Raw genomic sequence first — 13432 nt, forward strand, 5'->3', positions numbered from 1 at the left:
CTGTAATCTCAGCACTTTGGGAGGCCCAGGCAGGCGGATCATGAAGTCAGGAGATCGAGACCATCCTGGCTAACATGGTGAAACCCTGTCTCTACTAAAAATACAAAAAATTAGCCTTGCGTGGTGGCGGGCACCTGTAGTCCCAGCTACTCAGGAGGCTGAGGCAGGAGAATGGCGTGAACCCGGGAGGTGGAGGTTGCAGTGGGCCGAGATCACGCCATTGCACTCCAGCCTGGGTAACAGAGCCGAGACTCAAAAAAAAAAAGAAGTTGGAAATGGTATTGAAAAGGCAGGTAAGCCCCAAGCCTATCAAAACACAAAACATCCCATCCCTTGACCTTGAGATTTGTTTATGGATTGAAATACAACCCAAGGCTTGCCAACAGAGCCTTTAGAGGAAATTGTTTAAACTCTGGCTAGACAGCTGCCTATAATTACAGATTTTGCCTAATAAAGAATGTTGCATCAGAAAAGGAAGCCAACATAGAAAGAAATAGAAATAAGAAATGGACAAGAAACTCCAAATGGCACGGTTTCTTACAGAGTCATTAAGGCCAGTTTTACTCCTGTTCTTGGTTATAGGAGCCAATCAATTCTCTACAATGCTCAAAATAGATCATTTTAGATTACAACCGAAGACTCCAGACTAACCTATTTCTTAGCAGATTTCCCTGTTTCCAACTTCAGTCATTGCAGCACAGAGCCCTTACAGTTGTTTCTCTCAAACACAAACCCGATGATGTCCCCAATTTAAAATCTGTGATATTTTTTCCATCACCTGCAAGATGGAGTTCAAACAGTTGATTATATTAAGAGTTTTTCATAACCTAGCCCAGACATACACACAAATCTATGCTTTGGCCATACAAAACTTTTCAATACTCCTAACACACGTCATGCACTCTCATGCCATGACTTTCTCTCTCTCCCTCTTTCCTTCACTCTCTCTGTCTCTCTCTCTCTATGATGCCCTTCCCCATGTGGTTCAGCTGAATGACTCCAGTTAGTTTCTCAGGACTCAACCCTGCAGAGCCTTGCCTCAATACCTTGTTTGCACTGACCTATACCAGTACACTCACACCTACACATTATATATACCTGAGTAAAAGTCTTGTTTGTTGTGTTCTGTTCTCAGCTCCAACATTCCCTCTTACACACCTTTATCACAGCACAGCTCACATAGGAGTGTAGTTACTCCTAGTTAGGTGTGAGTATCTCAAGGGCAAAGACTGTTAAAATTAAATGACAGTTTGTTTAACTGAAATTAGTGGAATATTTGCACAAGTGGAGGAAGAAAAGAGCTCCTAAAATCAGCTGAATTTTTCTTCCACTTGGCTTATATTTGGTTAAATTCTTCAGTGCTATTTCCTCTGAACTGCTATTGTCAGCTTCTATCCTGTTATAATGTTACTGGTGTTTTGTAATTTAAAGATAGAGCTGTATGACTGTGTGTCATGAAACTGGCATTGTGTTGTAAGCCTAGCTTTATAGCTATAAAATACTTGATAATTTGATTCTGTACTTCGAAGTTATCCTCCCATATTTTTGTACAGCTTTAAAAATTATCACTGGTACATCTCTATAAAATGTATCAATAATATATTAAACAGCATAAAATCTAGAGTTGTATAGGAAATCCACTAAAACCTGCACATGAAGTTGACATTGATCCATTGGCCACTAGTCCTTGAGCCTAGTTCCTTTTTTTTTTTTTTTTTTTGAGATGGAGTCTGGCTCTGTCGCCCAGGCTGGAGTGCAGTGGCGCAATCTCGGCTCACTGCAAGCTCCGCCTCCTGGGTTCACGCCATTCTCCTGCCTCAGCCTCCCCGAGTAGCTGGGACTACAGGCGCCCGCCACGACGCCCGGCTAATTTTTTTATATTTTTAGTAGAGATGGGGTTTCACCATGGTCTCGATCTCCTGACCTCGTGATTCGCCCGCCTCGGCCTCCCAAAGTGCTGGGATTACAAGCGTGAGCCACCGCGCCTGGCCAGAGCCTAGTTTATTTTACTGTGAGTCCGTCTAACTGGAGTTTCATCCTGGCCACAGTGTGTAACATTGCTGTCAAGCATTAACTAATTTTGGAATAAGGTTGAAAAAACATAAATAATATGTCTGTTTCATAGTAAAAAAAAACTTAGTTTCAGAAAAGTTATACGACTTATCAATGCTTTTAGAACGGGTAAGTGGGAGAGTAGGTAGCTTTTCTAAGTGCAGTGATCATTTCATTATACAACAACCCCCTTAACTGAAATTCTATCAAATATCCTACTAAAATAAAACACTGTACCTGTAGCATTTTTATCTATCACTTTACACATTTTATTTAAATAAGAAATTATGTTTTCCTGGTGGGATTTGTTTTCAGTGAATCCACGCAGTTTCTAAACATCACTTCTTCTTTTTCTACATACTTACCAACCATCTATTAATAATTTATTTTAACCCTAATTGCCCTTTTTGATTATCCAAGATATCTCCAGACAAGTATTTGCTCAGCTTCTTATAATCCCAGAGACTGTAAAACTTCTGTAGATTTTTCACTTTTGTGAACTGTTTTGTTCAGGAGCTATACAATACGAGAAGACTCAGTGTTACCAGAAACATGTCAGTTACCAAGTTGAAAACCAACCATAATTTATTTATTTTTTATTCTGAGGAATATTCCCTCTTAGACCATTGGCATAGGCAATTTCCACACTCCTGTGTAAGAAGGGCTTATAGGCAAAAATCTGTTTGGAAGAGGACACATATTTGTTTTGATTTGTAAGCATAGTGAGCCCACTGTTTGTTTTGACTTAAATTTTATGTGTATTTGGTATGTTTGGAGGCCTTATGGAGATTGAACGAGAGGACTAAAGCACTGTCCCTGGCCCGCCATGATGTTGTCATTGGATCCTGGTCAGTTGCTTTAAATGCCTGAATTTCTACCTCATCCAGGTAACATGCTTGCTCTGCAGTTACAACAGGCAGTAAGACCAAGGGCTATACAGAAGCCTGCTAATTGTCCAAACCACTCATGTCTGGCTGCCAATTGGCAAGTTTCTCCTGGAACAATAGTGCACTGCTCAGTGACAGAAGTCACTGTAGATCAACCTGAGACAATTCCCTCCCCCAAGGGGAGCACAGCAGAGGACTCAAAGACTTTGCCAACCAGAAGTCTGAAGACTTAATTTCTCCTGGGAGGAGCAGCTGCTGTATAAACCGTTAAAATCACACCCCAAGAAACCCAGACTATAAAATACCTCTTTGTAAAATTCACAGTGTAATAGAGGTAAAAGGATTAGATTTGTGCTTAATTCTCCTCCTTTTGATTGCAGATGAACAGGAAAAGAATGAAACTTTATAAGGTAGATTGGGAAAGTTAATCAGTTTTAAAGTGAGAAGTATATTGGAGAATATGTAAGTTCAGCCTTGATACATATTATACTTCTTGTCTGTGTTTAACTACATGTCATATGATTGATTACATGTTTTATAATAATTGATTATACATTTATACACACACACACACACACACACACACACTCTTTGATTTGGTGGGGGAAAACAATACAAATTATAGAAAATCTGTTTCTCAGCCAGGGCAATGGGTTCAAAAAATGATTACTGTTCATTCTAAACCAATTGCCTTCCAAGCTAATAAACTTAAAGGCATTTCACTCACTTGATAGTGTCAGGGCCAACTTGGGGGCCAATCATAGGCAAATTTTGCTTTGTGTGCCCATTCATAATAAGGTCAAGGTAATATTATGTTTTGAATTGAAGACTTTTTTTTTTGTCAAGGAAATTAAACACAAAAGATGCTTCTGTGATGGGAACAGTGAAGAATTAGGAAGAAGAAAGAGTGGATTTCATTGTTTTGTTTGGGTTTGATGAAGGTTGACTGAAGTAGGAAGACTACAGCTTGATCTTATGTGTGTGGGCCTCAAGTATTTTTAATGTCTCTTGGTAAACCAATTTTCTTCTGCTTTATAAGCAGTATCTCTAACACCAATGCAGGAGTCCCCTAATTTGATAATTCCATAATCTTCATGTAATTCCATAATTTCCATGTCCAGGTGACCCAAAACATGACTTTTATAACTCAGTTAAATAATCATATGTTTCTATACTTTTTCTGGCTTTAGTAATGATGATGTTATTCAATTCAGTTCCTTGGTCCCTACAAGAAACAGTACACCAGTCAATGTTTGTTTCAATAAAACTTACAATTATTTCAACTTTCTCTTATTTTTTCTTCCAGTTCTGAAATTGTTAATACAGTGAAAGGCTACTAAAATCAAGTATTCATAAAAATATGTTAAAATATTCTGTATTCTGGATAACTGCCCAACAAGAATGTTATTTGCCTGCATTGACCCTAAACTGTATCCTCAGTGTTAAGTCATGACCGTTCTCGGAGGCAGGGGGCTTTCCTTAATGTGGAAACTAAAGAATTAGACGTTCAACTCTCACGACATCCTTTTTTGTCTGCCCCGTAGGTTTGTTCACAGAGCTAAACACTTGGAAAAACATTTTGGAAAAAAAAAAAAGTGAAATATTTATTCATGGGAAATCTTTACTCCACCCAGGAAAAGATAAATGGCACTTAAGAACTACTCTTTAAGAGTGAGATGTTTATTGAAATAAGGGAAGCTAATTGTCAAAAATGATGAGAAACAAATGTGAAAAGCCCTATGTTTGGAGCTCTGGCCACATGGAGCGTTTAAACACGCATATGCTGTGTTTCAAAAGAAGAGACATAGTTTGAAAGTTGCCATTTTTTGGAAAAGAAATGTTCAGTGAAAGAGAGAGAGAGAGAAAACAACAACAACAACAACAACAACAATCATGGCTGCTAACGGCAGTTCCAGAACATAGAGTAAGAAAGAGAACATGGCTGCCAATGTTCTCGTCTCTGAAAGGCTGAAACTCCACTTTGATACCAGTTTACCTTTTTAACAATATTTTCATGACAAACCAGTTCTGCTGGAGACATGTGTTAAAGGGGGTGATATGTGATTGCTGCTAGAGATAGGATCACGTTCTCTATAGATATGAGCTGTGTACTTCTGCTTGGTCCAGTTCTCAGTCTTTCCACTGTTTTGCCATGAATTCCCAGATCACTCTAGAACAGAGTTGCTCAAAGTTGGCACTATTGACATTTTAGGGAGAAAATGCGTTATTGGGAAAGGGCTGTTCTGTATGTTGTTGGATGTTTAACAGCATCCTGGCCTCTACACATGAGATGCCAGTAGCAGCCCCCACCCACTTGTAAAAGTGTCTCCAGACATGGCCAGATGTCCTCAGGGAGGATCAAGGAAAGATGAGAGAGTTTACTGAGGAGAGCTTTTCACATTTATTGCTCTAGATAATAAAATATAAATTTACGGTTCTCAGATAAGCTGTGTATTGTATGTTTACAAATGTATTCAGCAAATCTATTCATGCAAACTTCATGACAGCAGAATAGGGTAAACTTGGTCTTAGATGGTCCCCATTAGAAAAGGTCAGTAAGTTAGTGACACTTCTATTCTTCTCAGGCAATAGGCATTGTTTCTGGTGCCTCTATAGATTGTCTACAGCCTACATAGGCTTTGGAATCAGACTGACCTGGAGTTTGGTGCTGGCTCCCTCACCACCAGTGTAACCATAGGCTTATTATTTGACCTCTCTAAACCTCGGTTTTCCTCATCACAAAATGGAGTCATTGTTGACCTAAGGGGACTATTGTAAGGATTAAATAAAATAGCACACCTTCATATTTACACTTGGTAATTCCCTAATAAATCATCATCTGTTATGATGTGGTGCAATCGTATTCAGGTTCAATGAAGTAGAGATGTCATTTCTTTTGTTTAACCACTAAACCAATTATGACTAACAGATCTCATTAAATAGAGCATGTTTAAATAACCATACAGTAGAACCTACAAATAATTAGACTCTTTCCAGCTTTTATTTTTGACTTGTCTTTAGTTATCTTCATGTTGGATGCACATTAGTCACTTGTTTCTGTCCAATCAGCCCACAGTTTTGTTTTCAGTGGGAGTGCCCAGTGAAATAATTAACATGAACTTAATTGCAGCTTGACAAGCTGCAGAGTTGTTTCAATAAATGTGCAACATGCTGAGCTGTATGAACTTAGAAGTCAGCAAATGTTGACCAATAATATCTTATTTGGGACCCACCCAGTCCCCATAACCCATTGATAGCATTCCTCTGAAATTAGGAAGAGATTCAAGTTGCTCGATGCTCCATTTTAAACAGAAATACACCGGCAATATACCAGCTTCAGGAAAGAGGATGGGAAAGAGTCTCACAGCAGTCAAGAGCAGACAATGATCCAAGTGACAAGAAGACACAGGCCCATTTGGGGTGTCTCCCGTTCATTTCTGCTGAACTTTTTCCAAAGACCATGCTTCTCAGAATTGTGAAAGGGGACCAATGACTATTATGAGAAACAAAATATTCTTCTTTACAAAAGCCTCCCAGAGGAATGGGGATATTTACAACACTTGGAGAATGGCCAAGCTAGTGTATCTTTCAGCACAATGTGGAGACATGTTCAAGCCCAGTTCACAGCCTATGGTTTGTACATAGGCAAAGCACACCAAATATCTCCCTAAAGGTGATGTTAACTGAATAGCCCTTTGAAGGCTTCTACCTGGGGAACATGATTGCCCACTGACAATCACCTCCATTTGAGAGACTCATCTGCCTCAATGCATTGTGCAACTTCAGAAAGCCTCATTCGAGGGCCTGAGACAAACATTTGGAGTGTTCAGCTGAGTCAAACCAAGTAAGTCAAAAGGGTGACCACTGTGCCCCTGATCCCTTCCAGCCTCATCGCTAACTCAGTGGTAGCTTCTCACTAGTACTGGTAGTACCTCCTGGGAGCAAGAAACAGAACTACAACTCATGGCAGTTTAGGCCTAGTGGAAGGAAGACTCCCTTAATCAGGAGAAAGAAAATGTTCAAACTCCGGCATCATAGTGTGAGTGTGGAGTGAGCATTTCCTAGAAGGGAACTGTTGTTTTGGGCATATAAAACAACAGATGTCCACTCCTACTTTCTGTCATTTCCCACAGGTGATACTGATGTATAGCAGTATCGACGCTTTAAATCAGGTTTACTACCTGCTTTTATAAAGTTTTTTTTTTTTATACAGCCAGGTCTATTCATTTACTTCTAATTGCTGGTTGTCCATGTGCTATAATGGCAGAGTTAAATAGCTGCTCTAGAGACTATGTTGTCTGCAAAGCCTGTATCTAATATCTGACTCTTCACAGAAAAACTACTTATCCCTGCTTTAAATCATTCTCTCAGAGAATATCTAGATTTAAAATTTGGCTTAAGTAAATCCAAAATGGTTACAGGTTTGACAAACCTTTCCAGTCCCTATTTTTTTAAGGGACTTATTATATATTTATATATAATATATCTGATTATATATCTAAATGTACGTATTTATTGCTGTAACTACCCTGAGATATTTAGCTTATTTAGTTGTTTGTCAACTGGTTTTAAATACTAAAACATATGAGATTTATAACAGATTTACACTTCAAAAACTGATCATTTAAGAACAAATAATTAGGCTTTCCATCTACCCTAAATGTTCAAGAATTATATGTAGTATGGCTGTGACTCTACTTCAACTCCTTTTTATTAATTAACCAACGAATTTCAAATCATAAACAGGTAATGATTGTCTTTTTATATATTTAAATATCTTACAAAGTCTGGACAAAATTTGACAAAAGTAAATACTTATATTCTTCATGATGTAATTATTGCTGACTAAAATAAACCTATTTTACCCAGGCTTGACTTAGATGGTCCTGGAACTTTCTACCACTAAAGATCTCTAAAAAGCCAGGGACTAATAGCTTATAGGGAACTTCCTTCTAATATTCCATTTTATCTCTGTAATTGCTAAAATCGCCTGGGAAACTAACTAGATTATTAGTTCATGAGAAGACTTTTATGGGTTTTCTAATGATCCAGATAGTTTATGCCTTACTCCTTCTGACTTTTCTGTGAATTCTGTAACTTAATGATGAAACAATGGAAGATTAAATAAATAAATAAATAAATAAAGTCCTGAAAGGACATTTACTCTTTTTTGCCTCAAAGCATTTTATTGATGCTACAGTCCAGGTTATTAATGATTCGAAAAAAAATGGTAAAATTTAACTTTAAAAAAAAGTTTATTTTATTTCAAAAACAAAGAAGCAGCCAACCAAACAAACAAAAACATGTAATGAGGACCTACTGTATTTCAGCAAAGCACTGGTTTGGCTAGTGGTGGATATAAGAACATCTAAGACAATGTCATCTCCAAAGAGACTCCCAATTTGGGAGGAAGATAAAACAGATAGACCACAAATTATAATGCAATTCAGACTTTGAAAATAAGAGTTTTGATGGAGGAAAAGGAAAGTGCCATGGAAGCATAGCGTAGAGGGCAATTAATTCTAAACAAGGAAGGAGACTGGGGTGCCCAGAAAACGTTTCACAGGGAACATGCATTGGAATTCAGTCTTGATGCTCATGGTGTGTGAAGGGTGGGAATGAGGACTCTGGTTCACTATAGACTTCAAGGAGAGAGAATATCATGACCCAATGCAAAGAGATTTGTGTGCTTTTCTTAATCACTTACCATATTTCATTGAAATGAGTTGTTTAAGGGTCTGGTTTGCCTTTCCTACCACACCTTAAGTTCCTAAGAAGGGGTCACATCTTCACTGCACTACCAAAGTCTCACACAGCGGTGTCCCTTGAATTAAGCAATGACCCTAGTATGTTAAATCCGTTTCATATTCACCTTGTCTTCAATTGCAATTCAAGTTTTCCAATATTCAAGCTTTTAAGAAGCTATAAGTAATTTTAATGCCACCCTAAATCTTTTTTTTTTTCTTTTTGAGACGGAGTCTCGCTCTGTCACCCAGGCTGGAGTGCAGTGGCGCGATCTCGGCTCACTGCAAGCTCCGCCTCCCGGGTTCATGCCATTCTCCTGCCTCAGCCTCTCCGAGTAGCTGGGACTACAAGCGCCCGCCACCACGCCCGGCTAATTTTTTTTTTTTTTTTTTTGTATTTTTAGTAGAGACGGGGTTTCACCGTGGTCTCGATCTCCTGACCTCGTGATCCGCCCGCCTCGGCCTCCCAAAGTGCTGGGATTACAAGTGTGAGCCACCGCGCCCGGCCATGCCACCCTAAATCTTACCAGTTTACTATGACAATATATTTACCCTCTCAGATCCTCAGGTTTCTAATCTACAAGTTGGGAAGGGGAGAGTAGAGAGGAATGTGGCAGGGAAAGAATAATATCACTTACATCACAGGGATCAGGATACAATGAGGCAACACGTGTCAAGTGCTCAGCTCCATGATTAACCCATAGGAGATACATTCATTTCTTTCAAAATAAAGAACAATAATTGCATTTCTCATATGCTCAATACTAGTATACGATTTTCCAAAACTTGTCCCAAGGAACTGATTTCCCTGTGAGCTCTTCCAAAAGCATTTCTGGGAAGCTGCACATCATGGTCACCTCTAGGAAAATTACACTGCGGGAATTACACTGCACAGCCACATGTTAAAGTCTCAAAGAAGTCCTGCAGGAAACAAGTCTGCTTAGCTTTCTTGAGCCCAAAGTTTTTCAAACTTATTTGAACCCAGACTTTTTTCCCATGATGCTAGTATCCATCAAGACACACTTCACAAATTCAAATCTAAAAATTTTACAGGGCCGGGTGTGGTGGCTCACACCTATACTCCCAGTATTTCAGGAGCCTGAGGAAGGAAGATCACTGGAGCCAAGGACTTCAAGACCAGCTTGGGCAACATAATGAGACCCCACCTCTACAAAAACAAAAACAAACAAACAAAAAAATTAGCTAGGCACAGTGGTGCATGCCTGTAGTCCCAGCTACTCGGGAGGCTGAGGCAAGAGTTCAAGATTGCCATAATTCCACCACTGCACTCCAGCCTGGGTGATATAGGGAGACTGTGTCAAAAAAGAAAGAAAAAGAAAAGAAAAAAAGAAAAAGAAAGAAAGAAAAAGGAAGGAAGGAAGGAAGGAAGGAAGGAAGGAAGGAAGGAAGGAAGGAAGGAAAAGAAAGAAGAGAATATGGTATGGTAGGCCCATTACTTTCACTCTGCCCTACGAATGTTCTTGCCCTTCTTCACATTCTATCACATGCATAAGTAAAAGTAGCAGGAAAGTGGTTTTTTGGTTTGATTTGGTTTTGTGCCTCTGAAATAACCATTTTACAATATCATGTGTTAAATGTGAATTATATACTCCTCTTTCCATGAATATTGAGCATCCTTCTTTAAAATCAAAGTAAAATCATTAAAGATCATGTTATTTTAAGGTTTTATTTATAGTTTTTGTTCTTTTAATGTTTTTTTACATCCGTGCCATTAGGGTTTACTTAGTTATTTTTAATGCAGAGATGAAAGAAGTGTCAGGAAAACTTCTTGAGTGACTCTCACCACCCATGGTTGCCTGGACTTTTAATGCTCTCACCTGGGCTCCGCGCTTTCCTACCTCCTGCCACCAGCCCTGGAAAGGACACAACGTTGTTATCATTTGTCATTCAACACTCGCTAATAAGTCTGTGTTGAATTCAAACGTCTTTCATCACAGTTTTAGTTTTCAATTATTTTACTTTCACTTTATCCAGGAGTCCCAGTCTGAGGATATTTTCACCTTTCAAAAAATATCATATGTAATAATGATGCCACGTCTCTCATGCTGTGAAACTAGTAAAATAGAAATATATCTTTCATAAGCTCTGAACTCTAGTAAAAAAGACTGAAAGGCCAGGCGCGGTGGCTCACACTTGTAATCCCAGCACTTTGGGAGGCCGAGGCGGGCGGATCACGAGGTCAGGAGATCGAGACCACGGTGAAACCCTGTCTCTACTAAAAATACAAAAAAATTAGCCGGGCGTGGTGGCGGGCGCCTGTAGTCCCAGCTACTCGGAGAGGCTGAGGCATGAGAATGGCGTGAACCCGGGAGGCGGAGCTTGCAGTAAGCCGAGATTGCGCCACGGCACTCCAGCCTGGGCGACAGAGCAAGACTCTGTCTCAAAAAAAAAAAAAAAAAAAAAAAAACTAAAAAAAAAAAAAAAAAAAAAAAAGACTGAAAGGATTTTAAGTGATAAAACAATAGTAGCATAACATTAAACATACGAATATATTTTTTGAAATTTTAATGGAAAATATATATAGCCTCCATATCAGATTTTAAGTTGCTCAGTGGCTGAAACAACCTCTGGTTTATCTTGTTATCCCAGGGTTCTAGTACAATGTCTTGAACACAGTGTATTCTCAAACATTATTCATCGAGCTAAATTTAGCTCTTTAAAGAGTTAAGTCTTCCAGTGGAAGTTATTGCAGGAACATCTGGATCTTTAAAGAGTAATGAATGGTAATTGCATATCAACTTACTGTGTCTTCACATAACTAAGCTCTAAGTCAGTGAAAAAATAAGGTGGCCCAAATGTCCTGAAACTCACACCATTCTTGATCCTTTAAATCAGAACATATAAGAAAAAATAAAATGTATTTTACATTTGTGTTAGAAATTGTCTTAGCTTGCTAAATAAGCATCTGTATTATCCAGAATTCAAAACGGGATTGTTATCTTGCCATTCTCAACTTTCAGAAGAGGATACGGGGGCGAGAAAAAGAAAGAAGAGGAGGGGCAAATAGAAAGAGAGAGAGAAAAGAAGGGAGAAGAAGGAAGGGAGGGAAGGAGGGAGGCAGGGAGGGAGGGAAGAAATCTAGGTTTGCTTGTTTGTATACTTCAAGCAACTTTTACAGTTTGTCCAAGAGTGAATCTAAATTAAATTGAATTTCACTGTGTCACTTTTCCTCAAACTTCAGTGTTGTACAATCAGCTTCAAAAGAGAAAAGTTTGATAATTAACTTATTTTTACTTCAGTCCATTATCAATAAAATTCAATAGTGAATCCCAAAATATAATAATGTAAAAAAATCACTAAATTTAAAAAAATTCTTATATTTACTTTTGCATTTATTGCTGTTGCACTTTTCTAAAATGCCTTGTTACACATATAAAGGCAACATCCCCAACTGACATTTCCTCGTAGCCTGCATATCATGAGTATCCTGCCTCCTGCTTTGGGTGGGGCTCTTTTCAGTTCAGTGTGTCTGCACTTCTCTGTGACAAGGGAAGGCCCCAAAGTCCCACTACTTCTACCAATTATGATAAAACCATCTCCATGATATCATTTGACCTTCACATACCACAAATAGTTTATTTATTTACATAGTAAGTCCACTACTAAATTTTCTTCATTACTACATAACAGTAAGTTCCCAAATTCATTTTTATGGTGTCAGACCAAAGTCTAAATTTTTAAATAAGGAATTAAAGTCTTAGTCAATTAAATAGTTTTTCTGTTGCACATTCTTGTTGCAAACAAAAAGTTCTATCATTATACTAGCAAAAGGAACTCATCTCAATGGCTACCTTAGGACAAATATTTTGACATTAGTTTGGGCCAAGGCTATTAGGAGTTAAATACCAACTTCTTTGATGATCTCTCAGCATTGATGCCACAGTAACACAAATAGAGACCCTGAATCTATATAACAATCGTAGGTGATCTGGCATGAGAAACGTACACTTTTTAATTCAGTAAAATGAGAAAAAACTAAGTAAATAAGTTCTCACAGAACTTGCAAGCTCTGAAGAATACATCAGAATATTTCAATTTGCAAAGCACTGCCATTTTAGATGTACAGTCTTACACATCAAATTTATTATTTAAATAATGATCCTTAAATACTTTTGGATTCTTTTGTGTGTGTGTGTGTGTGTGTGTGAGTGAGTGTGACAGAGTTTCGCTCTTGTTGACTAGGCTGGAGTCTGGTGGCGCAGTCTTGGCTCACCGCAATCTCCGCCTCCCAGCTTCATGCAATTCTCCTGCCTCAGCCTCCCGAGTAGCCGGGATTACAGGCGCTTGCCACCATGACCGGCTAATTTTTGTATTTTTAATAGAGACCGGGTTTCACCATGTTGGCCAGGCTGGTCTCAAACTCAACCTTAAGTGATCTGCCCACCTTGTCCTCCCAAAGTTCTGGGATTACAGGCATGAGCCACAGAGCCCGGCCCTGGATTCTTAAATTATCAGTTTTTGAAAGTTTTATAAAACAGTTTTTAAATAAAAGATGTTTTTTCTCCCCTAAAACATGATTTAATCTGCAGTTTTATTTTATTAATGTGCCCCACTCCCCATGAGTTTTTTTCTATTGAATTTCAGTTGCTAAGACTTGTAATTCAGCATCTGAGTAGTAAAATCATCCATCCAAGACCTGTTAGCAAGGAAACTCATGAAAAATGGCTTGTAATATTTTCTGCAATTACATGATACTTCTCCTAAACTAATCTTATCATTGTGTAACTA

At 38.5% G+C, this 13432-nt stretch overlaps 1 long non-coding RNA gene across 2 annotated transcripts in view; it reads right to left on the reverse strand.

Annotated features, from left to right (window-relative positions):
• Window positions 1-741: 741 nt before the first annotated feature.
• Window positions 742-13432, reverse strand: part of LOC131381780 (uncharacterized) — a 39625-nt gene continuing 26934 nt past the window's right edge. For both annotated transcript variants that reach the window (XR_009210721.1, XR_009210720.1), the window contains exon 4: window positions 742-778. This is a non-coding gene — a long non-coding RNA (uncharacterized LOC131381780). The remainder of the gene's footprint in view (window positions 779-13432) is intronic.

This window comes from Hylobates moloch, unplaced genomic scaffold (assembly GCF_009828535.3).
Source record: "Hylobates moloch isolate HMO894 unplaced genomic scaffold, HMol_V3 SCAFFOLD_2, whole genome shotgun sequence".
NCBI classification, from domain to species: domain Eukaryota; kingdom Metazoa; phylum Chordata; class Mammalia; order Primates; family Hylobatidae; genus Hylobates; species Hylobates moloch.